Consider the following 14,786-nt stretch of genomic DNA (forward strand, 5'->3'; position numbering starts at 1 on the left):
TCTAGAACAGCTTCATATGCATTACATGTAATGTGTGCAGGAGACGCGCAAAATAACTTCGCTCTGGACTTACTTTTCAGTGCATGCAGTATTCAGCTGGCATAGGCGAGTCGTTTTGAGACAGCCACACAATAAATTCACTTTAGTAATAAGTTGCTATATTTAAAAACATGTACAGCATTGATTTTTTTTGTGGCAGTTTCACCCTGTTCCCGGTAATTCCAACCTTTCAGCATGATTAGAGTGTGGGAGAAAGCTTAATTGCGCACTATGCCTGACACCGAGAATTTTGTTGTAAAATGTGCCATTCAGGGCATGTAATTGTCCACTATCGACCTGTCAGGAGGGGAAATTATCTTGTCAAAGGAGCACATTAAGAACATTCACCCACAGAATAATACATTAGTGCACGCCAGTGCCCAGGCTGATGGGCTGACAGCGCATCTTCTGTTTCCTCTTCTCCCCCTCACTCTGTCAACTTCATCTGGTGATTTATTTTTATTGAAGTTTGTTCTTGAGTGTCCCATTCAATTACCTCACACTGAGATAATTCCCCTAAAATTGTATGTAGGTCAGGCCTTTTTTATTAGCACTGAAAGGAAGTCAACTCGCAGCAGAAACCGAGATTAAGAAAGGCGTGGCTATGGAATTATAGCAGTTTGGGCATAATCTTTTCAAATCAGCTTGACTTTTAGTGTGTCAGGCAATGAATGGATTCCTTTGAAGTCATGAAAAGGCAAATCTTAAGAGTTTTGACTAAGGCCTTACAAAGACAATACTGCAGAAATGTGTGATGAGAAGACAAAGGCATTGCAACACTGAAAGAAAAGCACCACCAGTACCACTCTGGGTAGACAAAGAAGGCTAATAAAGGTTTGAACATGAAGAGCCGCAGCCATGTGGGGGTGATCATTTCAAAGATGGCGGCATGGATAAAGAGCGGTAATAAAGAAAGTGTTGCAATGCGGGGATTGAAAAAGCCATGATTGTAGTGTATTTACTCAAAATAGAATCATAATAAGTAGCAGCAGCCTTACATTTTTGTGCATGTTACAGTAAGCACAGTGCTGCCCTGACAGAAGGCTGCGTAGAGGGTCGTTATTCCCTAGGCACCCTGCTTTCTCATGGTGCAACATTTATTTATACATTTTAAAGCAACGGGGCCCTATTTGTTAAAGATGAAGTAACTAACATGACTAGTACCTCTAGATCACACTGATGATGGATCTGCCTTGGTTTCTCTTTCACTGGATATTTTTTTGAACTTTGAAACAGTTCCTCATACTACGAAGGACTCCGCTTCAATTTTTTGACTCTGGACTCCACAAATACATGAGTGATGCAGCCTGAGTTATATTTTGCTGGATTTTCTCCCATGGCTATAACATCTGAGAACACCAGTGCTGTGTTCCAAGCACTCTTTGCTAAATCAAAGTCTCAGAAAGTGTAGACTTGCATCTGCTCTGTGGTCTCTGGACAGTAACGGCACCCAGAATCTTATTTCTTTACAGTGACGGGGTCTCTCTTGAGTAGCAACACCTTTGCCTCAATCTAGTGTTCTAAAGCCCTGCAGGTTCGATATAGTTGAGGCACCTTCCCCAAATACCTGAATTCTGGATTTCAGAGTTGAACCTGGGGGCTGCCAGAAATCAGAAAAGCCAGACTGCTGCTAGAGTAAAGTTGGTTCCGTGAATAGTTTCCTTGAGCACTCGCCTTCTTCCTCTGCCTTTCCTGTAAACTCCTTTTTTCAGCTACCTTACCCTCTTTCTAGAACCCCCCTCTTGCTTTCCTAATTTCGCTCCCATTTTGTGAAATGTCACTCATACATCCTTACATCCACGCTTTCACTCATCCATCTATCTATTCATTCATCCTTTCACTTATCAATACATCAATGCATCCATAATTTCTCTCATCCATCCACTGACTGATGCATCAGCCTCCCTTTTATTGATCCATCCACCATTTCAATAATACATCCACCTGTTTTTACACATCCATCTACACTTCCACCAATAAAATAATTAATTTACTCTCATCCAACATTCCACTCATGCATCCATCCATCTTTTCTCTCATTATCCATCCACCCTTTCACTCATTATCCATCCACCCTTTCACTCATCTATCCATCCTTTCACTCATCCATCCACCCTTACGCATACATCCACCGTTTCACACATACATCTATTTATTTACGCTTTCTCTCATCCATCCTTCCACTCATTCACTCATCTATCCATCCTTTCCCTCATCATTCCATTCACCCCTTCACTCATCCATTCATACTTTCACTAATCCATCCAGCTATGGCTTCCTTGTATAACACATTTTGTCTGCAAAATGTCTGTAATATACATTAAAAATAAATTAAAAAATAGATTAATTTTTAAAGACAATCTTGGAAATAGTTTAAGTGATGAGCGCAAAAATCTGTAGAACAGAGCTGGCTCTTTCACACCACACCTCCCCTTCACTCCCACCCCCTTTGAAAGGCTGGGGCCCTGGGCCAGAGTCCACTTTGCAGATGCCTTAAAAGTTCTCTGAAAAAGTAGAGCTAACTCTCCCAGGAGGGGGTTAATTCACAGCGCTGAAATGCTTCAGCTGCAATGGGAGGCAAGGGGTCTCCTCTACTAAAACTGAAAGCGTGTCTAACTTTTTGTAAGGCGAAACCGTTGCATTGTAAATGCTTGTTTCATTCGGTCTCTCAAAAAAACATCCGCTTTTCTGATCACATTTTCCAACAACTGGAAAGATATTCAAAGTTTTGTTGTTTCACTTTGGCTAAACTGAAATGTCTTTTTTTAGCGCCTTCGCTTCATTTCTTTAGTGTTCAGAAAGCAAAGCACTACGGAGATAAGAGTGACGTGTCATTAGCGAAGGGTTTGAAGTGTATGCTTTCCCTCTAATATTAAACTGATCTAATAAGTTACACTCAGTACACACACAGGTTCACCAGTCTGGAACGAGCTCTCTTACCCTCCAGCCAGAGCCGATCAGATCTTAAAGCGCCTAACTCCCATACAAGGCGCTTTCCCAAACAGCGGCAGGTGCGCGTGAGATCCGCCGCGCAACGTGTCCACGCGGAATAACCGAGCATTAATATTGTTGAGATCACGGGCTACTCAAAGCGCCTCCTGCCAGAATCGGGCTTTCAGTTATAGTCGCGTTGTTCCATTAACATTGGATCTGTGGTATGTATGATATTGTCTCGTAAAATCCACTAACATGTCGACATTGGTAACAGTTGGCACGGATAAGGTGACATGTCAGATTAGTTTTCACTTTTAATTTGATGAAAATAAATTCTACTTGCACTGCCTAAAAGCAGAGAACCAATTGTGTTTTTTAAAACTAAGAAATAATGTGAAGTATATCAGTTAAAAAAATTTGAAGGGGACACCCGGATTTGAACCAGGGACCTCTTGATCTGCAGTCAAATGCTCTACCACTGAGCTATATCCCCAGCTGTTCTTACATGTCACTATTATCTTAGTAAACTACACCGTTTATGTACAACTGCACTCCTACATCTTACATTGAGAGATTCACATCCATTTGAGAGTAAGGCACCAGTGCAGAATTGTGGAAGAACAAGATGTAGCCAATGTTGAATTTTCTTTCACAATCACTTTTTGAATATAAACCTGTGCAAAGGCTGGAAGCTCTTGACATCAGGCTAAATGAAGACAGGAAATGTATGAAAAGAAACAAGACTGGACCACAGGGCACATTTACGATTAACAGGGTGGGGGAGAGGAGGGTATCGCTAGGGTGACCAACTGGCATTGGTGGAAATTCAGGACGGTGAGTGTAAAAATTCAGGACAAAGGGTCAAAATTCAGGACACAAATTCAGGACAGGAGGTCAAAATTCAGGACAATTGGATAAGTTTTACAGACACACCAGAGGTCGCGCAATTGTATATAAGTAAGCCCAGCCATATCTAGACCTATTCAGCAAAGTGCAAATCTATCCATCATGTATCCTTCCATCTATCATTTCACTCATCCACCCCTTCATTCATCCTTTCACTCATCCATCCATCCGCCCTTTCACCCTATCCATCTGTACACTCATCCATCCACTCTTCTAATCATCCATCCATTCACTCATCCATCCAGCCATTTACCCTTTCACCCATCCAGCCATCCTTTCACTTACTCATCCATTCACCCAGTCACTCATCCTTCCACCCATCCACCCTTTCAGTCATCCATCATCCTCCCTTTCTCTCTCCATCGACTCTTTCACTTAGAAATCCTTCCATCCATCCACCCACCCATCCATCTACTCATCCGCTCATGAATCCATCATAGACCCTATCACTCATCCATCCTTTCTCTCATCCATTTATCCTTTCACTCATCTATTTATCATTGTGTCCATCTACCTTCCCTTTCACTCACTCATCCATCCTTACATCCACCCTTTCACTCATCCGTCCATCTATTCGCCCTTGCACTTATCAATTCATCAATCCATCCATCATTTCACTCATCCATCCACCCACTCACTCATCATCCACATTTTCACTCATCCATCCTTTCACTCATCCATCCACCCTTTTACCCATCCAGCTACCCTTCCACCCATACATACAGCTATTTCCCTTTTCTCTCTTACATCCTTCCACTCACTCATCAATCCATCCATCCTCTCCCATTATCCATCTATTCAATCTTTCATTCATCCATTCACCCTTTCACTAATTCATCCAGCCATCCCTTCACTTACTCACTCACCCACCTTTTCATATTAATTTTGAGCTGAGCCTTTTTGACAAGAACTTCACCCTTGCTGCAGGAGCCATTCCAGGACTGGGACAGAAGCCACCCAGGGCAGAGACAGGATCCACCACAGGGGGGGACAGGAGCCACCACAGGCGGGGGGGGACAGGAGCCACCACAGGCGGGGACGGGGCAGGAGCCACCACAGGGGGTGACAGGAGCCATCACAGGCCGGGGGGGGGGAGCAGGAGCCACCACATGGGGGGGAAACAGGATCCACCAGGGTGGGCACAGGGGTGGGTATGCAGTATTCTAGTATCATCTGGGTCTCTTCCAGGGTGGGGGAGGGTTCCTTACCCCCTCCTGGACAAGTCAACGAGAAGACAGGCTCTGTTTCCAAAATGTTAGTTTTGCCCCCCTCACCACACACTGATGTACAGGACTGAAAGGAGATACTCCAAGAGAACCGATTTAACTGATTGTCCTCCATACTTTGTTAATCAGTGTGGGTGGGATTGTGCCATTTCTTTATTTTATTACAATATAGACTGCATGTTTGTAAACAAACCTCCATTCTTCAATTTAGTGACAGTAATTAAGCCCTGTGAAAAGAACCACATGCTGCCTCGGTGTAATCAGGGCCGGTTCTAGGATGTTTGGGGCCCTGGGCAGAAAGGGAATGTGTCACACCAATTGCAGATTCATGACGCATCGAGGGTTGTTTGCATCTGAACAGATGCCCCTGCTCCTGAAGCCGCAGCCCCTCCCTCTCAGTCACCTTCGAGCACCTCTTAACAGCTCATCAAGGGCTGGAGGTGTCAGGGCTGCCATCCCGCTGTGCCTCTCCAATGCTGCTGGGTATCTGAGCTTTCATACAGCATCAGAGTTACACCCGACTTTAACAGCATTGGAGTCAAGCAGGGAGGTGGAGGCCAGCTGTGCCGGTTGTGTGAACAGTTAAAATTACTGACAAATTGCGTCCGTTAAAGAATCCTTCACGGACAACGGACAGAGGGCTGAAATTACGGACTGTCCGTGAAATTTACGGACGGTTGGTCACCCTAGGTATCGCAGTGCAAAGGGGGAGTGTGGGAGGATGGGAAGGAGATAGCACCCGGTATCGTTTCTACTAACTAAAACATGGTATGGTACAAAAGTTACTTGTCCTATTGGTTTGCAGTCTTGGCACCAGATTCGCATGGGATTTCTGTTATGTTTTTAATGCAGACCTGGCACAAAGTCTACTGGTGGGATTTACAATCCAGCACAAACTGTGATCTGCGTGGGATTGTCACACAAAGAACGCAACGCAGCGTAATGCGTTGCCTTGCATCACTTTGCCTCAAGGCAGTGTCCCATGAATGGTGTATGTGCGTTACCACGCAACCACCCAAGGGTTTTCACACACAACCCTATGTCCAAAGATTTGTAGAAAGGGATTTGCACCGAAATCCTGCACCTCCCTGGAGCAGGCGCAACAAGGAGAAATGTCTTGCATTATGGCGCAAGGGTGCCCACGCTGGCACTAGGCGACACAAAGTGAACTGCGCAGCGAGAGAGCAGAGGTTTGCCGCTTCTTAGGAGATCTGGCTCAGTCCTGCTCTCTCTCGTTCACTCAATGCAGCACAACAACTTTACTCCCTTCACTGTGTGTGAACTCTTTCTAAATTCGGCCCTTGGTTCTTGAACTTTACAAATTGTTTGATGTTGGGCTAGTCATGCTCTCCTTGTGCCTCTATCCTCTTACCTGCAGTGAACTGTTTCATGCTCATGGGAAGGTTTACAGGTGGGTTCCTGCTGGTTCAGGGCTGGTTCACTGCAGCTTCCCACCTTTTTTGCATTAGAATATTTAACTGTGAATATGACTTTATTGCAAGATTAGTTAAAGCCTTTGCAACGTGAGAAAATAGCATCAAATAACAGTTTACATATTCCATTGAGTTGCCTCTGAATACATTCAGTTATCTTCTCTGGCTCTGTCAGCTTCCCCTGAGACTCTATAAGAGCAGGATACATGGTGTTCTGCAGTAGGTCCTGTGGCACGCAGCCTGACACCCCCCAATGCAGAGCAGTCCAGGATAGTTGCTCATTGTAAGGGGCAGATTCGCAAGAAACTGACGCATCTGTAGAGATGCATCAGTTTCCCTGCACCTCCACATGAAACCCTTGCACCACAACATGGATGCGCCGTATTTACAATATGGCGCAGCATGGCGCAAGGATTGACAGATGCATCAGAAATTCTGATGCATCTGTTGCTGCAAAAGTCACACATTGCTGGAGTCATGTCACAAGCACGACTTAACTCTAGCAATGCACGGAGAGGCCTGGTCCCAATACAGTGCGTCACTCCTTACGCCTGCTCCAAGCAGGAGTAGGGTTTTGATGCAGTGGTGCATTAGAAGTGGCGCAGTGAAATCTTGTGGATTTCACGGTGTCACTTTTACGAGACTTTCCTGTGTGGGAACGCCCACCCTGCATACCTTATACCTGATGCAGGTATATTGTGACGCAGGGCTTTACAACGTGTTGCATCTCCCTAGATGTGTCACGTCGTAAATTGGCAGCAATGTGGCGCATTGTTTATGCTGCTGCTGCATCACAAAAAGTGACACAACAGCGACACAAAAGTGTTGCAAGGGGGTGCGGGGCCTTTATTGAGGTCCCGTGCATGTGGAGGCTGCCAGCCTCTCCATCACTTCACAGCACTTCTATATAAGGGTGGGTGCGTTTCACTGAGCCAGGGGTGAAATCCTTTGGGGGCAAGCAGGTGTGCCGCATTTAGGTACACTGCATGAGGTGGCTCACACACCTGTTTAACCAATCAGCGCAGCGGCACACAAGCTAAATGAAGTATGACATGCCTGAGCCTGCAGTCATAGAATGCTGGTGAAAGTGGGCGGGCCAGTATGAGACGGACACACTCTGCGGCCAATGGCTGAGGGGGCTGGCCCTTTGCTTCATTTTTCAGTGCAATTACCCTGGGGTGTGTCAGGAAGGCTGCACCCATTCTTACACTGCAAACCTCCAGATTGAAGGAACTGTTTTTTTTTTACTCCCCTGTAATTGCTGTAAAATGCGGTGTGATGTAATGGGCTGTTGATTGAATAATATCTGGCGTTATTGCATTTGGAATCCCTATCTGATGAAGCAGGGAATGCAAACTGGGTCAAGTCTGACTTCTGAGTGGACTCTTGACCCAGGTGGGACCAAATGATTATTACACGTTTCCAATATTTCAATGTAAACCTCATTGCAGGTCGTGGCTAATTACGAGCCTTCATCATGGAAAGAAATCTTACAGAATTAATAGGTTAAAGAGTTAAGGAAGTGTGGTGCAGGCGCAGCCCCAGCGGGATGCAGTATCCCTTCTGTGCCTGCAACAGCTGAGTGTGCTCCAAGGGTGCGGGAAGGCAAACACGTCAAAGTGACAACATTGCACTAACATTCCTGATGCGGATTCCTTCATTTCTGATTTGTTACCTGCGGAGCATATCCGATCGTGCCTTGCATTTTTATGTTCGTGCCAGGGCTTTAAGTGGGAAAAAAAACCTGGGGGTGCTCTAAAAGGGGCGTGGCAAATTTCTTAAAGGGGTGTGGCCTATCCAAGTAGGGGCGTGGTCTAAATCAAGATGAATAGCATTGTGTGCTTAAGAAAATCATGAAGTCGTATCCAGCAAAGGATAATAAAATAGGCAAAAAAGTATATTCATTAAGTATAAGCCATAAAATACCAAACACTTTAAAAAAACATTTGCTATTTCCAAACTTAGAATTTAAAAACCATCTTCACTAAAGGATGTGTTATTAAATTCTGAGTTCAGGCATAGGCACAACTAGAGCCAAATTTCGGTGGGGGGGAGGCTAAAAAAAAATTTCAGGTGGGGCTGAATCTTTAAGCAATAGTCAGAGTGGAGCTGCAGGGGTACTTAGAAGGGGTGAGACAACAACAATTCTTCATTATTATCCACATGGTTTTTCAAAGACCTGTGAAGTGCTCGGGTGCGGCTGTGTGTGTGCCCGGGAAGCGTCTCATCCCGGGCTGCCACACACGACGGGGGGGGGGGGCTGAAGCCCTTTGAGTCCAATGGGTGTTGCGCGCCTGAGTTCACGGATACCAGATTCCATATGTCTATCTTGCCGTTATGGGAAGATGTGCAGGTAAACATGTCACAAAGCATTCCCCATGTTATCCTACGGGCAAGATAGCCTTTCAATAGTAAAAGACGAAATTGGCAGTATTTCACTATCAAGACATGTTACCAACAATAGTAACACCAAACAAAAACCGGGACGTCTGCTCACCCTACCTTTGAGGCCCGAAAATAGAGCCCCCTAGAACCCCCTTTTGAGGCCCTCCCAAAAAAACTGGGGGGGCTCAGACCCCCACAGACCCCCCCCCCACTTAAAGCCCTCGGTAAGCATATAGCCCACGGACACCGTTAATCCCAAAATCACTGCGGTGAACTTAAGAAATGCAAATGAAAGGCACGGCATGGGGCGGGAAGGGCAGCAAAGCAGTTTCAGAAAGAAGGGGAGTTATGGTAAGAGAGAGCGCGAGGGCTGGTGCAGAGTCATGATGAGAGCCGCCATTGTCCCTGCTTTGAAAGTGAAAGCGGGCATGGCATGTTGAGCGCGTTTTTATTTATTTATGCGTTTTTATATAGTGTGGACTTCACCCGAAGGCGTCAGAGCGCTTTACAATAGGACCAGTAATGATACATGAGAAGAAAATTACAAGTGAGCAAATTACAAAATCAAACGTTAAGTTACATGAGGTAAAAGTGACAAATGTGAGCAAACAAAATACATGAGGTAGCAAACGGTGCAATACAGGAGGAAAAAGTGACATGTGTGCAGGTTACAAGAGAAAACAAAGTACAATTAGAGGTATAATACTGCAATATATGGCAGACACTCAAGCGCAAGAACAAACAATGTTACGTAGGCAATGGTGGCACTTGTGCAAGTATCTAAAGCAAACAAAATGTGAGTGGTAGCAAACAGTGTGTTACAAGAGAAAAGTGGCATGTCCATGTTACAAAAGAGTACCAAACTCAGGTACAAGGATAATACTGCAATAAATGGCAGTCTCTCAAACCACAAGAACACACTGGGAAGGCACTTCCATAGTCATGGAGAAAAGATTTTTTAATAATGGGAGGTCTTCCTTCAGATAATAGAGAGGGCGTGAATTAAATTTGGAGGAGGAGAACTTTGAGGTCCGTTTTGTAGGTCTGGGAGGAGGTGGTGGTCCGGAGCTGAGGCGGAAGTGAGTTTCAGATTCTCACTGTGTTGCCTGAAAAGGATTGGGCCATCGATCTTTCCTTCTTGAAAGTGGGAGGTTCAAGCAGTACATTTTACACATTACGAGATGGTCTAGAGCCTCCAGAGAGTTTCAGTTTATTACCCAGGTAGCGAGGAGAGGAGGAGTGCAAGGCTTTGTGGGTGTTACAGGCAGTCTTGTAGATAGCTCTAGCCTCGATGGGAAGCCAGCGGAGGGTGGATAGCATCGGTGTGATGTGGTCACTTCTTTTGGCCCCATAAATTAAATGAGCTGCTGAATGGAGAACAGATTTAAGGGGGAACAGGTGGGATTTGGGGAGGCCTTTAAGAAGAGAATTGCAGTAGTCCAGACCAGCGATTGTACCAGGGTTTTAAGGTCTTGCTCCGGGAAAAAGCGACGAATTCCCCAAAGAAGGCGCAGTTGGTATCGAGCAGACTTTGCAATGGAATTGATGTGGGAGATTAGATTGAGTTTTTTTGTCGAGCGCGTGAATGGGAGAAGCTACTCATAAAGCAAAGCGGTTTCACAATGAACTAGTGGTGTGTCACTTGACTGGGTCTCCCCATTGTTATTGCACGCTTTTCTGTTGTTGCTGCCTTCCTATTGGGGTTTGTGTATGTGCTTGGCCCAACCGTCCATTCGTATAGGAAGAGTGAGGATAGTCACTACTGCACACTTGTTACTTAAATACTGATGCGTGCATTACCTCATACATGTATCCTGACATAACGCTAAGGGATCTTACTAATAGACTAAACATAGTTAACTATGCGCGTGCGAATTGTGTTTTTAAAAATATATATTTTTATTAAAAGTTTTTTATATTTTACACATATTCCAACCAGTGTTACAGCACACTTGATCAAAACATGACATAACATATTTTCACACTATCCATCACATACTTGTAATTATACAGATGCATGTTCTACTTCCTGAGGCCCCAGTACTGCTTATCCTCTATTAACCAGGAGCCAAATTAAACAGATAGAGTGGGGCTAAGCCCCCGGAGAAATTTCCCTTGAAATGACTACTAAGCAGTGTGTATAAGTGCAGCTCCAGACACAAAGCCAGTGTCCAATCCTCTTTTCCATTGTTCTATAGGTTGCCAGATTCCCCCCCCCCCCAACGCTCTGGCTCTACGACCTTTCCTATTGTATACTGCTTTCTCTAGGTGATAGGTAGAGAGTAACCTAGCAATCCAAATTTGAAAAGTTGGCGGAGCTCTGTCAAGCCACGCCTTTGCTATGCAGATTCGATAGACTGCCATGGCCATAAACAGGAACTCTGTAGGGTACCCCTCTGCCCCTCCCGACACCCCCAGCATTATTAATTCAGATGAAATTAGCACCTTCACTCCCAATGAAACCTCCATGAATTTCTCAATTGCAACTATTAGGAAGTATAATTGTGGACATTCCGCAAACATATGGATAATATCCGCATTATTTGAGTCACAGCGTGGACAAGTTATTCCCGAGGTGCCACCCCATTGTGCTATCCTAGCAGGAGTATTTATATAGAGAATACAGTGTCTTATAGTGCTGCGCTTGTAACATTGCTGAGCACAAAACAGTACGACCCAAATCTAAAGAAACCTGCAGTCCCTCCTGGGGGAAGCCTACTTTCTCTACCCACTTGGTGGCATATTTTTCCCTATCATCACTTTTGAATACATATATTTCTGCATATAACTGTCGAATTGCACAATGTCCACAGCACTCTACGTAATCCATTATCCAACATTGGCCAAATTCTAGAGGCCCTCCCTGTTTATTTGCAAAAAACCTTCTCACCTGCAAATACTTAAAGAAACTCCTACCACATAATTTAAATTTTATTTGTAATTCTTGAAACTGAAGGATACCCGCGCGTGCGCATTGTGACTTACTCTTCTACTTCAAACATGCATTTATATGCTATTATGAATCAGTCCATTTGAGTGTAATGTGTGAGATAGCGTTAGTTATATACGATCGCTTGTAGCCATTTTCATTCATGAAATAGCAAATTAAATGCGATTACATTGAACCGTCAAATAAAGCCTTCTGCAAGCAATGTTCTGAATTAACATGGTGGTGTGACGCGACGGAGCACATCGCACTTCACCTTTCAGTATTCTGCTGGGATGGTTGAATAAACGGCGGCCTCTGTGCCCATTTGTCATTCAGCTTATGTCTGCCTTTTTTTTTGTTTACACTGTGAGCACAATGGGAACTATAGTCCTCCTAACATTATTTATACGTGCATTCTACCTCTGAATGTACAGACAGAGTGGGGCTCTGTGAATAAGCTTTGTGAATATTGCTAAGATACTGTTCTTTGTTCAGTATTATTCTCCACAATGATATCATACTTTGGCAGTAACTTTGAAAAAGGGGATCAAAATAGTGGTACTTTTAGCCTTTGTTTCCTTTATACTCCACTGCATTCTCTGTTTCAAATGTAGCTGCTTCCATTATACTGACGCAATAAATAAACCACTCCATTCGAAAAGCGGCTTGGGCAGGCAGATCTTCCCGCCACAATGTGCACTGGGAACGTGAACTAAAGTTAATGCACGCAGTTCCACGAAAGGCAGTTTTTAAGTTAACTTTATGTAATCAATGCTCAAAAAAGAACTTTGACATTTGAGCTGTTTAGTTGGCGAACGTATTTTACCACCGGAAGACACTGAAGAAGGAAGAAGGTGCTTGGTGTAAGAACCTGTCTGGTAAGTGCGTTTTTTCAGAAAAATAAATACTCTTCTAGGAGCTGGAATGGAAGAGTTGACAAGCAAATGGGGAACATACTTGTGACAGACTCCCCAAAAGGAAACAGCCTCAGAATTTACTTTTGGACGCGGGTTGTGTTTTGTCATGTGTCTTGTGCGTTTTTTTTAAATGTGAAGTTTATCGCTTCTAGGCATGTAGAACCATTGTGTGCTTGCAATTTGTAGGGATTTGCGGCGGGATGAGTTTGATTTTTAATTCAGCTTACTGATTAGAAGGGAGTAAGACGTGTGCTATGGTTTGAATTAATTAAAACCTGGTGCCCGTTGCTCAGGGTGTGTCACGCAAAGATGTATCGCAGTAATTTGCAAATAAAAAATGGCTTAAAATATTCCCAGGTTCCTGCGCTCTTCTCTTTATAAGGTTTTTTCCCCCAGTAGAAATGAACACAGTAGCTGTCTCTGAGCTATACACGCTTTTCAAGCTGTAAGCAAATAAAACTCATTAACTAGTTTAGGCATGCCAATTCAAACGTGTTTTTTTTTGTATGTTCGATGTAATTAATAATGTTAAATAGTGCATTTTGATTTTGAAAAGGAGTCAATCGTGTGAGCAGGAACTCTATGGCGTTGCTAACAAACGTCCGTATTATCCCGGCAGCTCTGAAGTGAAAGCGCGTATGGCGCGCTCAATGTAAGCAAAGTATGTCGCTGTTCTTAAGTAGAAAAATAAATGAAGTTAGAGCAGAAGAGAAACGGAGCTGCATAGAAAGAAAAGAGCACACGGTGCCCTGAACCAACAAGCATTGGCCGCGTGGCCGGGCCGCGCAATGAAATATTTAAAACAAGAAAAGCGGACATCAAAGGAAGGGTGGGAGGGAACGAGCATATGGGGTGTGAGCGATAACAAAAGTTAATTGCTGTAAGAGGGGGAGCAAGAAGTGAGGCCGAGCGTGTGCTGGCGAAAGCAGTCTGCTGCTTTCAAGTCCATGCCAGATGCCAGCTTCGCGCTTGAATGCCTCACGTGCACTGGCCATAAACCGCATTCCAGAGGTCTTTGGTAGACTTTTCTTTTCCCCTTACTATAATCTCGCATAGCACTTGCTTACGCAATAGCTAGGCGAGACCTAAAAACACAGTCTGAAAAGGCATCCCCTGACAGCACCGGCAGAGTGACGGTTTCCGACACAAACGGGGACGCTAGAGCAGTCCCCGGAAAGAAAATAAATCGTACATTACCGAGACAGGAAAAATGATCACCGTCCATGTTCAGATGAAGGGTGTTCTGCAGGAACACAGAGAAAAAAAACTGAATGTTTCCTGTGTTGGTCCCACCCTTATAGGCCAGGTGACAGGTACTTCCTGTCAGGCAGCCTTATTGGGTGAGGACCTTTTAATTTTGGGTAAATGCTGTGTCTGGAACACGGGGTGCTCCTTGGCGACAGTGACGAGGTAGACCGACAAGGATGGTAATGTTCTGCATTCTGTCCATCAACTGTTGTTTTTGGCGAGTGAATGTTGGCATCCCTTAGTGCAATTTCTGGGACAATAGGAAGCTTTCATGAACAATTTTTTTCTTTTGCAGTATCTGGAGGGCTTGCAGTCCATGGGCTGTTTCTACAGTGGATGTTCAACTTGAGTGTCAGCAAAATTAGTTTGAATGGGCGCGCTCTTGTGCACCGTGTGGTGGCGTTCGTGCTGATTTTTCAGCGCAAAACACGTTATCGGTGCTAATTCGCACTGCGGGCAGCACAGCATGCATTTTGGTGCCCATTAGTGAAACTCCACGGCGGTTACATAAAAACTCCACGAGATTCCACAGAGTGAAATTCAGCTAATTCTGCCCACCGGTAGTGATGCACTACAACAGAAATGCACAACACTTGAATGTATCAAAACGTATACACTGATAATTATTATGGTGCTTACGTGCTTATCATACTTCAATTAGGCCCTAGTTTCTATTATGGATGTGGTTTTCATCATTGGGATTTTGTTGCACACCAAGTGTAACAAACAAACAGGGCACAGCATGGCAGAGGAAAGGCTTGCTTGCACT

General features: G+C 44.4%; 1 non-coding gene across 1 annotated transcript; it reads right to left on the reverse strand.

Moving 5' to 3' along the window:
* Nucleotides 1–3,394: 3,394 nt before the first annotated feature.
* On the reverse strand, nt 3,395–3,466 carry TRNAC-GCA (transfer RNA cysteine (anticodon GCA)). Its single transcript has one exon. It is a non-coding gene; the product is annotated as a tRNA-Cys (tRNA).
* Nucleotides 3,467–14,786: the final 11,320 nt, after the last annotated feature.

Source organism: Lissotriton helveticus, chromosome 1_2, assembly GCF_964261635.1.
Source record: "Lissotriton helveticus chromosome 1_2, aLisHel1.1, whole genome shotgun sequence".
Taxonomy (NCBI): domain Eukaryota; kingdom Metazoa; phylum Chordata; class Amphibia; order Caudata; family Salamandridae; genus Lissotriton; species Lissotriton helveticus.